This window comes from Silene latifolia, chromosome 9 (assembly GCF_048544455.1).
Source record: "Silene latifolia isolate original U9 population chromosome 9, ASM4854445v1, whole genome shotgun sequence".
NCBI classification, from domain to species: Eukaryota; Viridiplantae; Streptophyta; class Magnoliopsida; order Caryophyllales; family Caryophyllaceae; genus Silene; species Silene latifolia.
In genome coordinates, this window is record NC_133534.1 from 22,253,127 (window position 1) to 22,267,095 (window position 13,969).

General features: G+C 42.0%; 1 non-coding gene across 1 annotated transcript; it reads left to right on the top strand.

The window, feature by feature from the left end:
- The first annotated feature begins 480 nt into the window (after positions 1–480).
- LOC141602849 (small nucleolar RNA R71) lies at positions 481–587 on the top strand. Its single transcript, XR_012524756.1, has one exon. It is a non-coding gene; the product is annotated as a small nucleolar RNA R71 (small nucleolar RNA).
- Positions 588–13,969: the final 13,382 nt, after the last annotated feature.

The following is a 13,969-nucleotide window of genomic DNA, read 5'->3' on the forward strand; positions in this document are numbered from 1 at the left end:
AACTTGGTGTTTTCATTGTAAAAATTTGAATAAGGGGTACCACTTTTGTAAGCTTGGAAAGCATTAACTTGTTCGGTTGTTCCCCTACATTCACTTGAGTCATGACCCAAGGTTCCACAATTCTCACATATCCCGCTTGGGATTGATGAGGATGCCGTCATGGCATTGACATGGTGCTTTGATGTTTTTGAGTTTTCCTCAAGTCTAGCAATAGCTTGTTCAAACTTCAAGTTGATTGTGTCAATGTGAGAACTAAGTTGAGCACCCAATTGAGTAACGGAATCCACTTCATACTTTCCTCCTCTAGTAGCCTTGCGAGGTCTACTATATTGTGAATTATGGACCGCCATTTCCTCAATCTTGTTCCATGTTTGATTGTCATCAACTTCGGTGAACATTCCATTTGATCCCATATTGAGAATGTTCCTTGAATCTTCATATAAACCATTCCAAAATTGTTGCACTAAAAACCATTCGCTAAGTCCATGGTGAGGACATGAGCGACAAATACCTTTGAACCGCTCCCAAGCTTCATACAAAGATTCTTCATCCCTTTGCTTAAAACCCGTGATTTGAGCTCTTAGCATGTTAGTCTTTTCCGGTGGGTAGAATTTTTTGTAGAAAGCTAGAGCTAACTTCTTCCAAGAATCTATTCCAAGGGTGGCCTTATCAAGGCCCTTCAACCATTGCTTTGCGGTGCCGATTAACGAAAAAGGAAATAAGACCCATCTTATTTGGTCTTGAGTCACGCCCGTTTGAGAGATAGCTTCACAATAATCGCAAAAGGTTTCCATATGAGAATGAGGGTCCTCACTAGGCATTCCCCCGAATTGGCTCCTCTCAACTAGTTGGATGAAGGCGGACTTGGCAATAAAGTTTCCGGTGAGATGTTGCGGTGTAGGAGTACCATTTGGTAGATCCTCCTCGGTGGGTATAGAGTGTGACGAGAATTTAGGCATTGTAGGTGGATTTTGTGTGGTATTGTTTAATGGGTTTTCTTCTCCTTCTATTGCGAAAGGATTGACAAACTCACTAGTGGGTTGAACAACTTCACCAACACCTCCCAAATTCCTCCTAACAAGTCTCCTATTATTCGTCAAGGTTCTTTCGATTTCACGGTCAAAAGGTAACAAATCTCTTTGTAACCTTCTAGACATGCAAAATATCAAACAACTAGAAAACAATTAGAACAAACCTTGAGGAGTTTTACTCCCCCAAGGTGAAAAAGACACAACTAATAACAATAAAAGAAATCTTAAATCAATTAAACACCGTCCCCGGCAACGGCGCCATTTTTGATCGGTGCCATTTGGTGTTCACAATTAAACATATGTGGTCGTTGGTCAATGGTCGATACAAAACACAATTTATACTTCACAAACAACTCTACAATTAGTAAAGAGGCAAGTAAAGGTCGGATCCCAAGGGACGGGTATTGAAATGAGAATTCTATTGTAACTAGTAGTGTCTAGGGGTGTCACAAATTGGGTTGATGTAGAAGGTTACTAAACTAAAATAACAATGAAAATAAACTAGCAAGATGAATAAAATAAGGGGTGTAAACAATTGATTAAAGGCACTAGGGTGTCATGGGTTCATAGGGGAATCATGGGATATGATCATACAAACATGTTCTCAAATTATAAGCAAGCAATTATTGTTGTGATGGATTGAGTTGGGTTATATCTTACAATCCTAGGAAAGTTTGGGTCCCGAGCCGAATCGATCAGATTGTACAACACCTACAAGTCGACTTAATCTTTCCTACTCAACACATGCATGGTCTAACAAGACTCGAGTTGGGTTATGTCTTACAAGTCTCATTGAAAAGATAGGAGATGATAGTAAATGCAAGGATTCATAGGCTTAGCATTTCATCAAATATAACATGTGCATGAGTTAAGATCAAAACAAGCAAGCAAATAAGATTATGAAAGCATATTAATTTAAGCATGAATCATTCCCCATGTTGGTTTCCCCTAATCACCCATTAAACCCTAGCTAAGAGACTACTCACTCATTATCATGTTGATCATGCTAGCAAGGTTGTCAATCATACTAACAATATGAAACATGATGAATAAATGAAAGTAATTAACAATAATTAAAAAGGGATTAAGAGATTATACCTACTAATGATTCCAAAATAATAATGCAAAGAATAATAGAAGAACTTGATGATTGATGGAAGGTTGTCAATCTCCCAATAAACCCAATAATCTTCTAATTACCCAAAATAAAGTAAGAACAAGAGAGAGATTAAAGAACTAAAAACTTGGATTAAAACTTGATTAATACTTGATTACAATATTGAAGAGAGATTTGATTGATATTAACTACTCTAATTATTGATAAAAAGAACATGCCCCTCTAATTAGACTAATGGGGTATTTATAGTGAAAATTAGGGAGGATGCATTAGGGTTAACTAAGGGCTAAACTAGTAATTACACTTTTTAAGTTGAGCAAGGAGACTCCGGTATTTTCTGAGAGAAGGGCTTCTCTAATCGTAGCTTGAAGAATGAAAACGTGCTGTACTGCAATCCGTGCGGATGGGAGTCGGGACGGCCGGATCTGGGCTGAGGAATCCGAGCGGATCCTTGGGCAAGACGCTCGGATTGGCGAGGGGGAATCCGAGCGGATTCCTTTGAGGGACGCTCGGATTGGGCTGGACGGACGGACGGATTGTATACAATCCGTTCGGATTGTCTGGCAGCATCTTTTCTTCTTCTTTTCTTCCCTTTTCTTCATGAATTCCTTGGGGATTTCCTTGGGGACTCAAGGATCCTTTTCTCAACATTGCTCTTCTACTATGCTATGTACAAAGGCCTTCTAGTCTTGTCTCTCCTCGATGCTTGGTCATTGAATACAATCAATTTAGTCTCGTTTTGCCATGAAAATGCAAGATTCTTACTCCTTTCCTTCCAAGGGATCAAAATCTCAAAGAATATGCAAAACAAAGAACTAAAGATAAGAAATGACCCAAATAGGCACTAAAAAGCATGGAAACAATGGTAATTCGGGGGCTAAATATGCGCCAATTATGGTCACATCACATATTGTATGTATTGATTATGTTTGATGTTGTTTGGATCAAAATTTGATCAAGAATTGATGATTTTATGTTGAATATAAAAGATTATTGAGTGAAAACGAAGCATAGAACTTACCAAAAAATTGATGTGGAATTTTCGGATTTCTCTAAACCTAGCCTTGAAAGTGACGATTTTTGTTGTTTTTTGGTGTTTTGGTGTGGAAAAATGGAGTTTGTAGTGATAATATATGGTTAAAAGGAAGTTTTAGCTTAAAATATGGATGATTTGATGATGATTTTGAGGATTTGGGGTTAAGTTGGTGAGGAGAAAAGATGAAGATGTGTTTATGTTTTAAGAGAGAGAGAGAGAGTGATTTTGAGAAAGTGATAAGAAAATGAGTGGTTAGGAGATGATAAGGGAGCACGGGTAGGGCTCTGGGCCGGTTAGGGACCGACTGCCGGTCGACCGGCTGGTATCATTGAGGATTTTTGATTTTTTTTGTCAAAAGTTCCAGCGGGTTTTGAGCCGGTCAGCGACCGGTCGCCGGTTGACTGGATGGTACCCCCTCCCCCCTTTTTTTGAAAATTTTTCCAAGTATAATGTAACTCTGAGCCGGCGGACCGGCTGGGAGTCCCTTCACAACTCCTCAAATTCCTAGCTCCAATGTGACTCTCAGCCGGCCGACCGACCGGCTGGGAGTCCTTTTTCTCATTTTATCCACTCCTTCATACATGAAATATGTCCAAAAGTTACAGCGGGTTTTGAGCCGGTTGTAGACAGGCCGCCAGTCCACATGCTTAGATCCCCTTTTGGCATACTTATTGCTTGCCGGTCGACCGGAAGGTATCATTGGGGATTTTTGATTTTTTTTTTTGTCAAAAGCTCCAGCGGGTTTTGAGCCGGTCAGCGACCGGCCGCCGGTTGACTGGCTGGTACCCCCTCCCCCTTTTTTTGAAAATTTTTCCAAGTATAATATAACTGTCAGCCGGCGGACCGGCTACCGGCTGGGAGTCCCTTCACAACTCCTCAAATTCCTAGCTCCAATGTGACTCTCAGCCGGCCGACCGACCGGCTGGGAGTCCTTTTTCTCATTTTCTCCACTCCTTCATACATGAAATATGTCCAAAAGTTACAGCGGGTTTTGAACCAGTTGTAGGCAGGCCGCCGGTCCACATGCTCAGATCACCTTTTGGCATACTTATTGCTTCAAGCATCAAAAATTTATCAATGATGGAACATTTCAAATATCAACTCTCCTAAACACAATTAATTCATCGGAATTCCTCCTAGACTCTGTAGATACCTCATTTCTGCACCTCTCGCAAATCACCCTGTGATGATTGGGCCGCATGTTTGGTACGCGGAACGATTTGTGACGGTTCGTAAGATTATCGTCAAGTGATTGCTCAAATATTAATGTCTACCTCTTAGTTGTCATCTACGTGCCAATACGGTCGTTTTGACAGTAATTAGAGTACATTCGGAGTCCGGGCCTAAAACCGTCTCCATTTTCTGATAACCGTTAAATCCCGAGTCAGAATGTTCTGGAATGTTCCGGATATTTCTATTCCATATTTCATAAATTTTTATCTTTTGGTAAACAATTTCCCGTAATATTCACATAAGATATTAAGGAAAACCGAATTATTTCCGTCCTACCATAACTCAAACACAGAAATCTTTCTTCCGCAGGAGGAAACCCCTTGGGAACAGACGACGCGGCAGTCTGCGCCTCTTCCAAGAGACGCGATGGCTCGCTGCGCCTTTTTCCAGGCCCTTTTCTGCGTATTTCTCGTATTTTTTTCATATCTTTCCGAGATTCACTTCCAAAGAGTCTCCGAAACCCTAATTCCTCCACGTGATTAGTATAAATAGGAGCCTTCGTTCCTCATATTTCTCACGCGAGTGTCCGCCCTTCTCTTCTCCCTTTGCATTCTAGACCTTTGTTCTTACTTTTTGGCGTCTACGTGCTTGAACATTCGACCACGTAAGCTCGGATCCTTTCGAGTACCAGCCTCATTTTGCATGACCGACCAATTTGACCAACTACACATCAATCAACTTAATTAACTTAATCGTTTTCCTCTTACGAGGGCACTTTCTTTTCATCCGCGTCGAGCATCACTAATCGATATCTTAGTCCTTCTCGTTTCGTCAACATGTAAGTCTGAGGGTGTAATCTCTCTTTTATTTATTGTATTTATTTCTTGTAATTAACAATGTAAGGTTTATGTCGAAAATATCATTAAAACCGATTTCTAAAACCGTGCTTTAAAACCTCTTTTTACGGATTTCCAGTAGATAACTGTCGAGAAAGGACGCAAAGAATCGCTGCGCCTCTTCGAAGGAGCGCAGTACCTGCTGCGCCTCTTCATGAGGCTGCCGCAGTTCCTGCTTCCTTTCTTCTTCGTTCGTCCTCTGTTATTCGTCAAAATTCTTTTACTTGTTTCGTTTGTTTGTTATTTCTTCATCATGATAGCATATAATTCACATGTATATTATAATCATCATCATTAATATGTTTTAATCATCACAAATCCGACTTAAATCCCTAATAATCCAATATTTGCGGGTTTTCGTCATTAAATTCAATTCCGGGTTATAGATATTCAATTCATCAATATTGGGTTTCTGGAATTCGTCTTTGATATAGTTTCATCTGTCTTTTGTCGTATTTATCACATATTCGTCCTTAATCCATCGTGTTTAACTTAATCAATTGATTTAATTTGTTTAGTTTGTTAATATCTTTCACTCCTGTAATTAATCCATCTTATATTAATTCGTTTAATTCCGTTTCATCCATGTTTTGTTATGACCCCTCGTTCATATGTAAATAACCTACTACTCAATTTCATCAGAGTAAATAATTTTAATCGACCATTAAATTCACCAATGAATATTAACAACGCGCAATTCCGGCTTCACCGAGATTCTGGTCAGAACAGACGCAAAGATTCGCCGCACCTATTCCAAAGGACGCGCTCTTCGTTGTTACTTTGTTCGGGTTGAATTCTGTCCCTGAACTCCGTTTTCTGCTTTGAATTAGTTATATAGCTTACGTATAATTGACTATTATTCGTACTATCGCCTTCTGATCTGTTCGTTAATTCTCTTTCTTTTATTCTTTTTTCTCAAATTATCCGTTTTAAAGGTATTTTCGACATAAATCGCCTAATCCTTTGTAATTATTGTAATTTTCATTATTGTAATTTTCTTTATTGTATTTATCATTATTTCTTATGTCATTTGTATGTTTTTCACATGTAATTGAACATAAATCCCAACTTCGACCCAATTGTTTGCTAATTAACTGTCCACCGACTTAGTATTAATTCTCACATGCTAGGATCAAAACTTGGATGTTGCATTGCATGCATACAACCGACGATATATCAAGTACGAATAACTTCCCTAATCATTAGTAGAGGCCGCTATCGAGGCGGGCGGGATTAGGTGTTCGATCAAAAGAGCTTCCTAATACGTACCCTCACCTCTTACTCCAGATCTCCGTGAACACCCGTGTTCATTGGCATCCACGAGAGTCATTCTAGGCATAGAATGCTAAGGGTAACGATTGCTTAGTGTTCATGTCTTTACTTTGTGTCTTGACATGACACGAGGTATTTGAACGGTTCCAATTTCCCATAAAAATTGGTGGCGACTCCATACAAAAATGCAAACGCTTGTTTCTCTTTTCCTCCCAAGCGCCCCCGTGGGCCCCCGCTGTCCACGTTTGGCGACTCGCTGGGATAATACACTTACGTGTAGCAAGGGTGAAACTTGAACAAGGTTAGGGAATAGTTTGTACAAGACAATTGTCGGTTTTCATAACTCGGTCTTCCTAGACCGTTTTATTCGGCCATCCTAGCCCCAACCCAACCCATTCGACCAATCGTCCCGTCTAAACGGTCCTAATTCTTATTTGGGCCTAAAGATGGATAGTGATTGACGTCATCCATACCATGATGCTTACTCTTGTTTGTATCAAGGGCCTTCACTACTTGAGGAAATGGACTAGGAATCGGCCTTACTCTTGTTTGGTACGAGCCTCTCCACAGACTTCGGGTTTGATGGTTCGGTATGGCAACCCACCCTTTAAACCAAAACCCTTTTAAATGCACTCAGCATCCCGTTATAATGCTTGTATAAATGTTTGTACCTTACGTGATCACCACTTCTAAACAAAACCATGACGATTTTTTCAAAAATCAAAACCCATTTTAAAACAAAATTTCGAAATAGGCTTTCAATTAGCGCAAAATCCGGTCAAAACTCTGTCCGTTTGTCGTGTCAAAATTCGGGCCACAAGCCCATTTCAAAACCTCACTTCGAGTCCACTCCTACAACTACACTATAGTTGACTAGGACACACATTTTCAAAAACCTTGTCTTTCTTCAAAGCTCACTCAACACAAGTGGCACACACCCACTTCACGAGTCAAAACATTTCTTTCTTTTAGCGAGTGTGTTAGAATGGTCGATCGTGTTTTGATTCGTCGCCGATCTCTTATCCAGTTTTCAAGATGCCTGGATCCAGCGAAACAAATCTCCACCAACTTCAAAATGGTAATGATCGAATCCTAGCCGCGCTAGCCCAAATGCAAGTCACTCAAGACCAAGTCTATGACCGCCTTGAACTCATTGAGGGCCGTATCTATGTCGTAGAGGGAAGGTTGTCTCCTCATGAAAGTGAAGTAATAGGTGACTCTGATAATGAATCCAAGGATGAAAATCCTCTCATGGGGATGACGGTAGCTGAGAAAAGACTCCAATACTTAGAGGAGCAATTGATGTACCTTAAGGGGGATCACATTTATAGGGAGAACAATCGCAAGTATGAGGCCGTCAATTCCAAATTGCCAACTAACTTCAATATGACGGATATCCCTAAATTCAAGGGACACGAGAACCCTTTGAACCACATCCGTGCCTTCAAGGATTACATGTCTATCAAAGGCATCAAACCCGAGATGTTCTTAAGGATCTTTCCTTCATCTCTTGACACTATCCCAAAGCAATGGTTCTACTCCTTAGATCACAAGAAGGTCGCTACTTGGGAGGATGCCGCAATTGAGTTCTCTAAACAATATGCGGATAATGCCGAGATCCAAGTAAACATGCGTACTCTAGAGGTTCTTACCCAAAATGACAAAGAAGGATTCACCGACTTCCTAAGTAGGTGGAGGAAGACTAGCACCCAACTAGTTGAACGCCCGGATGAAGCTACCCTTGTGGAGAAGTTTGTGGATAATCTCAAACCCATCTATGCCAATCATTTGAGATACCAAAACATCAAAACTTTCAAGGACTTAACCGTACTAGGGACAAGGATTGAAGATGATATCCGTAAAGGACTCTTGTCCAAAACGGTAGGTCGAGGATATCAAGGTTCCACAAGTCGTTCATACGGCTTTACTAGCAAGACCGACGAAGTTAATCTTCTCGAGCCATCCAAGAAAAGTATCCCACCAAGGAAATTCACAAATCTTGGGGACACTTACTCCAATGCTCTAAAAAGGTTAATGAAGCAAGGTAAACTCCAACCCATTGGACCTACTCCCGAACCCGAAAGGAGGTCCAAATTCTGGGACGAGAATTCGTACTGCGAATACCATAGGGGCAAGGGGCACGACACAGAAAAATGCTACAAGTTGAAAAACGTGCTTCAAGACATGATTGAAGATGGTCGACTACCAATACCACCGGGAGGTAAGCCCAACAACACTGAGAATCCTCTTGGAGTTCTAGTGATCACAAGTTATGAATCTACCTTAGATTGCTCACACCTCATTTCTCCATGCGAAAATGAAGTTTATGCAATCGAGAATGAAGGGCTCTACTCTACTATCTCCCCTACCATTTCCGACTTCATCACATGGGCAAGGAGTGTAGCTAGACAAGTTTGGGAATTAGAAAACATGGTGACAACTCTACATGATCCCAACGCAACACCCGAAGAACATGTGCCACTAATCTTCTCTCAAAATGCTACTATGCAAGAAGTAATCACCGTGGTTGATAAACTAGTTGACCAAATCATACGACTAGAAGGTGATATCATGAGAATGGGAAAGCTAACTGCAATCAATGGAGTTTGGGCCGACGATGATGAGGACGAGTATCTCATTGAAAACTCCCTAGTCAAAGAAATAGTCCAAAATGGTGAAGACCAAGATGTGGACCACCTAACTCGTTCGGGTCGTCCATATCAAAGCACTACTCAAAATGGTCCAACCAACGTCATCACACCAAGTGACAACGAAGATGACTCCACTGATCATTTTCTCAGGCAATTACAAAAGACAAAGGCTGATCTTTCAGTCTGGCAATTAGTAGCAAGCTCATTCCCACATCGCCATGCTTTACTGCAAGCTTTGGCCAAACTAAATGTAGCACATAACTCCACTCCTGAAGATGTAGTCAACTTGGTCTTCCAAGACTCACCGAAGCTAAGTAATCCTATTACTTTCTCGGACGAAGATTTGCCACCTTTTGGCGCTAGTCACAACCTTGCTCTATACATCACTGTCATTTGTCTAAAGAAGAATGTGCCAATGACCTTGGTGGACGATGGCTCTGCAGTCAACGTCATACCCCTCAAAACGGCATACAAGCGAGGTATGAAAGAGTCGGATTGGACTCCTACCAATCAAGGTGTGCGTGCGTATGACGGTACACGACGAAAGGTGGTAGGACTTGTTAACCTAACCATAGCCACAGGGCCAATCGAACGAAAGGTTAACTTCCAAATAGTGGACATCGAAGCTTCCTTCAACATACTTCTGGGAAGGCCGTGGATTCACGCTTCCAAAGCGGTAACATCCGCCCTTCATCAAAAGATCAAAATCCCACTAAATGGCAAATTAGTGACGATCACTTCGTCAACCATCAAGGCAATAATCGAAAAACAGTCGAACAATCAAGTCCTTGCGGATCCCGTATATGAACTTGGGGGCTTCCAAAGCGTGAGCGTCATAGAAAGCGAGTTGGCACCCTTATACTATGATCCCTACTCCAACTTGGTGGTCAACCACATACTCAAAACCCAGGGATACTTCCCTGGAATGCCTTTAAACCCTACTCGAATAAACACCTTCGCACCATACAAGGAAGGCAACTCAAAGAGGATACCACTTGGACTAGGGTACAAACCCACAAAAGAGGAGGTTCTCGAAATGCTTGCCCAAGTCCAAAACCGTAAGCACGTAGGAGTCCAAATGCAACCCTATCTCCCTACTTTAAATGGGTACTTTGTTCAAGAAGGAAGTCTAGACCTCTTTCACGGATTTCTTGAACCTTGGCATTATCTCGAGAGGAAGCTAGCCGGAATCGAGATCTTTCACGATTGCTACTTTATCCCTCCAGAAATGGTTCCTACCGTCAAAACCCGTCAAGCACCTTGCTTAGACGAACAAGCTGTTAGCCTATTGTTTGGAGAAGATCGATTCGTTAGGGCCACGCAGGATGAGATCATTACCATGATACTTCAAGACGATCGCTTCAACCCCACCGCGTTAATCACGGAAACCAACGCAAGACAGCAGAAAGGATGGAGAAAATCAATCAAGTGGACCAACAATCAAGGAAGACTCTTCAAGCTCACCACTGGAGAATGAGAGATGTTCAAAGGAGAACCAGAAGACGATGAGTTCGAGTCGGAGTCGGAGTCAGAGTCGGAGTCTAGAGAAGTCATTAGAGAGTCTACTCCTGTCGTCATCCCCACTCCCTTTGTTTCTCCTAGCTTAGCCTCGAGTAGTCACAGTAGTTCGGGAAATGCTCCAACCACTGTCCCTTTGCTGCCACTGACCATGGATCAGTTGGCTTCTTTGTTTCAACTTTACTCAAATTTTAATATGAATAAATCAGGTTCTGCTTACTCTTTGTGTTATCTTGAGTGCAATTCTGTTTACGATGATATTGAGGATGACCAAGACCCAGACTCGATCGAAATACCTCCCTATTTAGCCAAAGAAATACTACAGGAAGGGGAAGGGGGACCAGTAATAGAGGACACCGAACCCATCAATGTAGGAACCGAACTAGAACCCCAAGAACTTTGGATAGGGACTACCTTGAGCTCTACCGAAAGGTCCGATTTTATAGACCTCCTAAATGAATTCAAAGACGTTTTCGCTTGGTCCTACAAAGACATGCCAGGGATCGACAGGGATATCGCCGAACATAGGATTCCAATTAAGCCGGGTTTCAAACTCAGAAAGCGAAGCTTCGACGAATGAGAACGGAATGGGCTCTAAAGATTAAGGAAGAAGTTGACAAACAATTTAAAGCCGGGTTCATCAAAGTTTCCGAGTATTCTGACTGGGTAGCTAACATAGTACCCGTACCCAAAAAGGATGGGAGAATCCGTGTTTGTGTTGACTTTAGGGACTTAAACAAAGCAAATCCAAAAGATGACTTCCCTCTACCTCACATCGACATATTGGTGGACAATACCGCTGACCACGCGTTACTATCCTTCATGGATGGGTATGCGGGTTATAATCAAATCAAAATGGCCATGGAAGATATGCATAAGACCGCCTTTGTCACCCAATGGGGGACCTATTGTTATACGGTAATGCCGTTTGGATTGATCAACGCCGGAGCTACATATCAACGCACCGCAACTACACTCCTACATGACATGATGCACAAAGAAGTTGAGGTATACGTAGATGACATGATTGTCAAATCCAAGGAAAGAGAGGGACACATTGCGAACCTTCGCAAGTTCTTCGCAAGGCTACGAAAATACAACATGAGGCTCAATCCTCAGAAATGCACCTTCGGGGTAACATCTGGCAAACTCCTGGGATACGTTGTTAGCCAACGAGGTATGGAAATAGATCCTTCCAAAATCAAAGCTCTGATCAAAATGCCACAACCTCAAACAGAAAAAGAAGTCAGAGGATTCCTGGGAAAAGCACAATATATAAGTCGATTCATATCGAAACTTACGATGATTTGTGAGCCTATCTTCAAGAAGCTCAAGAAAACAGACCATACCATGTGGGATGATGATTGTCAAAAGGCATTTGACCGGATCAAGGAGATATTGGCTAAACCACCAGTGCTCATACCACCACAACAAGATCAGCCTCTTGGTTTATATCTCACAGTAACCGAAACGGCCATGGGTGCCATGCTGGCTCAAACTGTAGGAAGTGAAGAAAGAGCTATATACTATCTTAGTAAGAAGTTCTTGGCGTACGAGTGCAAATACTCACAACTCGAAAAGACGTGCCTCGCTCTTGTGTGGGCAACGAAGAAGCTACGCCATTACATGCTTAGCTACTCCGTCAAAATATACTCCAAAATGGATCCAGTCAAATACCTCTTCGAGAAACCCGTCCTCAACGGACGTCTAGCAAGATAGACCCTGATGCTCTCAGAATTCGACCTCAAATACGTGCCACTGAAAGTTATAAAAGGTCGCGCCGTCGCCGAATTCTTCGCAGAAAATCCTATCAATGACGCACAAACAATAGATACTTGGTCATTTCCAGACGAGGATATACTCCAAACTGATGTAGACTCCTGGGACCTGTGGAACATCGAACTTAAGAGGATTCGGAATAGGAGTGTTGCTCATTTCTCCTGAAGGCGAGCATACACCAATTCCTGTCAAACTCGACTTCGAGGTGACAAACAATGCTGCAGAATACGAAGCTTGTCTCGTTGGACTACAAGCGGCAGTGAGCTTAGGCATTAAAAACCTCCGAGTACATGGGGATTCATCACTGATCATCAACCAAGTTACAGGATCTTGGAAAATCCGAAACGAAAGCCTCACACCTTATCAGGCTAGAATAGACCAAGTCGCTCAATTCTTTGATCACGTAACCTACCTACACCTACCTCGGGAATAAAATCAATTTGCAGACGCTCTTGCGAAACTTGCATCTCTGATTAATATGCCGGATCACATGATGGAAATGCCTTTGTGCATCGAACGACGGTCAGAGCCGGCTTATGTCTACCAAATCACCGATGAAGAAGAGATCGCGCAGGAACCCTGGTTCCAAGGAATCCTGAATTTTAAGCTTAATGGTACCTATCCACCGGATATGGACAAGAGGGGACAACGTGCTATACGCCTACTAGCTTCCTAATATGTTCTCATGCAAGGAGAATTATACAAAAGAACACCTCTTGGTGTAGTCCTACGTTGCCTTGATCATTCACAGGCACGAAAGGTGATGGAAGAAGTCCACGAAAGAGAATGCGGTCCTCACATGAGTGGGTCTATGATGGCAAAGAAAATCACACGTCTAGGGTATTATTGGACCACAATGGAATCCGATTGCATCAAATAAGTAAGACATTGCCACAATTGCCAAATCTTCGGGTATGTACAACATGTCCCTCCTTTGTTACTCTATACAATGACATCCCTTTGGCCATTTTCTGCATGGGGAATTGACATAATCGGGAAGATAACCCCAGCCGGAACAGGAGGTCACTGTTTCATTCTAGTAGCAATTGATATTTCACCAAATGGGTAGAAGCGGCTTCCTACACTAGTCTTACAGCTAAAAATGTGGCAAAGTTCATACAAAACAACATCATCTGTCGATATGGTTGCCCACACGAAATCATTAGCGATAACGGATCACATTTCCAAGCTAAGACCGAGCAATTGCTAGCCAAATACATGATTAAGCATCACCACTCTTCGCCCTATAGACCACAGACTAACGGCGCGGTAGAGGCGGCAAACAAGAATGTTGTCACGATTCTCAAGAAAATGATTGACAACTATAGAGATAGGCCAAGCAAGATACCCTTTGCTTTGTGGGGGTATCGTACATCTGTTAGGACGCCTACTGGGGCTACTCCTTTTAATTTGACATACGGCATGGAAGCTGTACAATCAGTCGAGCTAGAAATACCATCCTTGCGTATTTTACTAGAAAATCAAATCCCGGAAGC